Below are 5,897 nucleotides of genomic sequence, written 5' to 3' on the forward strand. Positions count from 1 at the left end.
TGTGGGACCCACCTTTCCCTCCCCAGGTGGTGGACAGTCCTATGGGAACTGAAAGGGGCTTGGCCTGGCAGCTCAGGTGCGACCTGACACTGCTCACACAGGAAGAGACATTTTCCTGGCAGGATCCTGGTGATCTGGCCATATAGGGAACATGAGAAGGACTCACACTCCAGTGCTCAGAAATTTGAAATGAATTGGAAGCACAGGGCCTTCCAAGGTGACTATTTTGAGACACTGTTAGATAATTGTGTATCATAAAAGGGTGGTTGGTGTGAAAATGAATGAGGATTTAGTAAAAGAGTGAATAGTTACGTTTTCTTAAAGCTGCATAGGTGCATGATATCAAACCTTATAAACACTCAATTTATCTCAGTCATTTTATTGCAATAGTAAGGTGATTCTTGACACTTTATTTTCTGGAAGTCCAAGTACAATCCAAGTTTTTTTTTTTTTTTTTTTTTTTTTTTTTTTTTTTGTTAACTTTGTTTGTCCCCCCCTAATGTCTTCTGAAACGTTTGTTTAAATAATCAGCTTCGTTATTTTATAATCACACCTCATAAGTGAGTTGGAAATCTGCAAGAGCTATCTCTAAGAAACCAGAGCAGAAGAATTTAGCACGACTGCCTTACCATTATTTTAAAATTAGCAATAGCATAAGGTCTGGCTGCAAAAGACTTAGATGCTAACTGGCAAGAAAATCAGTCATTAGGGAAACAGTCTGGAGAGGGCTCGCGCAGTGAGGTAGCTGTGTGGAGCCGCCCTGCTTTCTCTTTCTGCTCCACCAGGTGGTGAGAGCAAGAGACAGCAGAGGGACCTTGAAGATTAGGGACGCCAAGAAGGTCAAATGAGGCTGTTCTCATGGTCTTGAGTGGCCTATGCGGAACAAAACTCTTAGCAGATAGGAAAACGACCAAGTCTTTATTTAACATCAAACCGCCCTAGGCGCCCCAGAATTGTGATTGTCCTGCAGGCAAGTGTGGCTTTGTGTGGGGCTGAGTGGCCATGAAGAAGAGTTATTCTGGGGGCTGGTGACAGGAGATTGGGGGAATGAAGATTGGATTAAATGATGATTAGAGACGTGACTCAGCCAGCCTCATCTTCCAGCCCTGGGTGGGGGCTTCCATCAGGAATCGGCTGGGGCCCCATCCCTTGGAGACAAGGGTATGTCCAGTGCCTCCCCGTCTTGGGGTTCCGAGGAACGAGGCTTCTGATGTGGGTCAATCCCCCTGTGACTGGCATCTTTGTAGGCTCCTGTCCCCTGAGCTTGCTGTGGCTCCTGTGCCTGCCGCCATCTTTCTTCCATGCCACGCTGACTCAAGCTGGACACTCCCCACCGCCTTCATTATCCCAAAGCCCCTCTAAGCAAAGGCTGTTGCCTATAGCAGAGGATTAGTGCAGATTGCATGGGGGGCAATACACATGCTGGGAAAGTTATCTCACAGCACAGCTTAGGAAACAGCTTAGAAGAGTATCTCAGGGGCTGGCCCGGTGGCTCAGGCAGAGAGCTCCATGCTCTTAACTCCGAAGGCAGCCGGTTCAATTCCCACATGGGCCAGTGGGCTCTCAACCACAAGGTTGCCAGTTCGACTCCCGCAAGGGATGGTGGGCTGCGCCCCTGCAACTAGAAATGGCAACTGGACCTGGAGCTGAGCTGCGCCCTCCACAATGAAGACTGAAAGGACAACAACTTGAAACTGAACGGCACCCTCCACAACTAAGATTGAAAGGACAACAACTTGACTTGGGAAAAAAAAGTCCTGGAAGTACACACTGTTCTCCAATAAAGTCCTGTTCCCCTTCCCCAATAAAATCTTAAAAAAAAAAAAAAAAAAAAGAGTATCTCAGATATTCTAGTCGTCAATGCTTGGCCATTTCCTTGTCACTGCATTTCTCAATGGCGGACCTCCTTCGTTGTCCTTCCAAGACTGTCTTGGTTGGTTCCCATCTTTCTAAAGGCCCCAGACACTCAGATTCCCCCTTGCAGGATGGGGCACTCCATTCAAGTTTCTTCAGGCTGCTCTCAGCTGACCTTTCCAGGGCTCTGCCATTCTCCTTCTAAGAGGTGCTTCCTGGCTATGGGGACACTATCAGGCACGCATGTGATGGACCCAGAAGCGAATTAACCACGCCCCTAGAAGGGAGAGGTGGCTGAGGCGAAGTTTCCTTCCTTCATGCCCTCCCTCCCTCCCTCTCTCCCTCCTTCCCTCCATTCTTCCCTCCAGTTCTGCTTCTCCTTCTTCTCCTCCTCCTTCTCTCTCTTTCCTTGCCTCCTTCCCTTCCTTGTCCTCTCCTCTCCTCTCCTCTCCTCCCCTCCCCTCCCTCCTTCCCCCCCCTCTCAATTAGCAAGCAGTTTCCCAGAATAATAACTAATGATTTACAACAAGACATCAGGTCACAGAGATGGGGAGTTAGAGAGGACGTGAGAGAGATGCAAAGGAAACGGAACAGGAGGCAAGGAACCTCCCAGGAGATGGGGGCATGGTGCAGAGCTGAGGATGGCTTGGCTCGCTCCAGTGGCTCCTGTCACTGTCCCTCTACACAGGCAGTCCTAAAGGGCATGGGGGTGGGGTGGGGGGGTGCTTGATTGGGGGCAGAGCTATTCAGCCCAGGTCTTAGAAAATCCGTTCATGAGCCATTAGCTTCCCTCCTGCAGAGGCACAGGCTGCAGCTCCAGCCCAGGCCACCTTCCTGTGACCTCAGGCCTTTGGTGAAGGAGCAGGGCCTAGAAGGGACTGTCAGTGCCACAGCTTGTTAGAGACCCCACTCACATCAGACGCGGCTCTGGGGAGGGGCTGGGGCAAAGCGCTGCTTTGAGGTCAGACACTGCGTTGTTTCCCACTAATATTTTGCCTGGCAACCATTGAATGTTCTGGGTAAGTGTCAAATTTGTGGTTTGGAGAAAAATAAAATGCAGAAAAGCTGCAAGTGACTTTGGTCAAGAGGCAGCTGCTTTGAGTAAATGCTTGGCAAGTCAGAAGTGACGGATGCCACCAGGACAAGCACTCGTCTCTCTGCACACTGTCCTCACCCTTGAGGGGACCATCTCTTGAATGGGGACAGACATGATCTCCTCAGTAGGACATATCACCTCCCCATCTTCCTGCCTGGACGTAGGCACATCCGTTCAGCCCTACTGCATGGAGCGGATTCCCTGTGGGGTTTCCATGGAGGGGTGGGAGGCTGGCCGTCTAGAGTGTGGCAGGAAAGGGCTGGGATCCAGCCGCTGTTCCCTTCATTCAGCCCACCTCCAGTTTGGCCTGTTTTCTCAAGTCCTGATTTTCTCCCTGGAGGCAGAATGCTTCCTGACTCATGGGGAGCTGTGTCAGTGCCTTGCCCCTTCAGCTCTGGATCGGTCAAGTACAGCTTGTAATTTGGGGGGAATGTGTACTCTTTCTTCAATAGCAGAGGCTCCCCCTAACTGTGATGTTTCTAGTTCTAGTCCTCGAGATCCGTTCTTCCCACAAAAAAGCTGGAAGCTGCCCCATGCGGGGCTACAGGTCTGTGTGAATTATAGCTTGGGACCTGGGTAAACTTTCAGAGCTACCTCTGTGCTACCTGGTTGCCTGAGAGTCTGATCTCCGCTGTGGCCCGACCGCCCACACTCAGGTGGTGAGCCCCAGATGACTCTTGAAAGGGCTGAGCTTCCATTTCTTGCTGCAGAGCCAGCAGGGGCAAAGGTTTCCTGGACTGATACTTCATTCTCTTTGCTCTAAAGGAGGGCTTGCAAAGGGGGCTTCAGGAGCCACACCAATACCACGTCATAGAGCCATTTTCATTTTCAGAAACCTTTCAGGCCCCAAATTGTCCCACGTCACAGAGGAATGCACAAATTGGAATCTGAGCCTGGCAGGGTCCCATTTGGCCCCTGGCTCCTCAGGGCCAGTGTGAACACAATCCAGTAAGTCATACAGTGAGGCCTGGCAGCAACCTGCACAGCTGTGAGTGGGGCAGTGGTGTGGCTCTGAGAGCCCCTGGAATGAGATGGAGGGAACCACAGGAGTTCAGAGTGCAGCCCGTGGGAGTGTGAGGTGCCTGGGTGAGTCTCCGTGCATTGGGGCTGCTCTTAACAAAAATATCACAGACTGGGTGACATATAAATAACAGACATTTATTTCTCACAGTTCTGGAGGCTGGGAAGTCCACGATTAAAGTGCTGGCAGATTCTGTGTGTGGTGAGGATCCACTTTTTGGTTCATTGACAGCTGTCCTCCCATGGCTGAAGGGGCAGGATAACTCTCGGGGGTGTCTCTGATAAGGGCACTAATCCCATTCATGAGGGCTCTACTCTCATGGCCTAATCACCCCAAAGGGCACATCTTTTAATAATCACCTCAGTCAACAGCTCTCAAGATATGAATTTTGGGGTGGACACAGATATTCATTTCATAGCAGAATGGACCAACCACAGCAGCATGGTCCAGTTAGATCAGCCGGCTCACCCTTGTGTGGACCAGGCAGCCTCGTGCTCCTTGGCCAGAGGGAGAAGAAAGAGTGATGGGAATGAAGTATAAATGACGGATTTGTTCTCTTTGTGCTTTAAAGTAGAATTTAGAAGCTCACGGTAAGGATTACAAATTATGAAACAGACCTGGTATAAACCAGGTTATTATGGGGACACAGTTTACCGGTTGCCGTTGTGGAGAAGGTGGCATTTTTCACCTTTGGCAAGATAAAATAAAAATGCGTGCCAGTCTCGACTTCTTCACACAACTATAAATTGCTTGAAGACAGGGCTGAGACTGGAGTTGAAATGAAGTGAGGGGCCGTCAGAGAATGTCTCTCACCAAAGAAACCCATGCCAGGCGCTTACCAACTCCTGAATCCTTTGTCCCTGAGTGTAGGAAATAGAAACCCGGTGCTTTCACTGTGCCCATTTTTGTCATTGTCATTTGTCACTGAGGCTGGCATAGGGCTGGGCTTCATGAACGGTGCCCAGCTGATTGAAAATATCAGCGTTGGAAAAGTGAGCTGTTGTAAAAACTCAACAAGTGATGGAGAAGGTGGCTATGGAAACAGGCCATTGGGGGCAGAAGGTCAGAGCTGACTCAGGAGAGCCCTTGTCTGCATCCATTCGTTACGAGACGAGGCAGCTGAGACCCGGAGAGGGCATGCAGCTGGCCCAAGGCCGTACAGATAATTAGTGGCAGGCAGGGCCCGGTCTAGAACACAGGTCTCTGGACTCTCTGTGCCACTGGATGCCCAACTCATGACCCTCCCCACCCTTGGAGCATACCCTTGTGAATCCCAGTGTGTTGTTTGAACGGGAAGATGAGGCACTAGACTCTGCCCGGAGAGCATGTGTTTGGGAGTCTTTGACTGGATTGGGGCAGGATTGAGCTGAGCCATTTGCCCCTCCCACCTACTCTTCCCAGAGGTGTCACTGTCTCTGAGGGGAGGGGACTGGTGGGACCTGTTTCAACATCTACTTAGATACCTGCATCTCGCCCTAGTTCTACTGCCTCTTGGACCCTTTCACTACCCACCTCTCCCTGCCAGCTGGTCCTGGTCACTGGATCAACTCAAGTGGGCTGTGAGAAGAGCCTCAGGTCTGAAGGCATAGAGCGAGCTTGTCTTGTCCCGCCCTACACATGGCCAGGCGTGTCTTTCTCTAACCCATGGTTCTCAACGACCCTCCCCCGCCCTCCCCGCCTGATATATTTGACAATGTCTGCATACATTTTTGGTTGTCACAACTAGGGGTGGGGGGTAGGTGGCATCTAGTGGGTAGAGACCAGGGGTGCTGCTAAACATCCCACAAGGCACAGGGCAGCCCCCAGCCCCATGACAAAGAGTTGTTCAGCCTAAAATGTTAGTAGTGCCAAGGCTGAGAAATCCTGCTCTAGCTCCACCCCTTATAATTTATCAGGAAGAGGGACTTCACAGCCTTCTTCTCCCCA

Source organism: Rhinolophus sinicus, linkage group LG11, assembly GCF_036562045.2.
Source record: "Rhinolophus sinicus isolate RSC01 linkage group LG11, ASM3656204v1, whole genome shotgun sequence".
NCBI classification, from domain to species: Eukaryota; Metazoa; Chordata; class Mammalia; order Chiroptera; family Rhinolophidae; genus Rhinolophus; species Rhinolophus sinicus.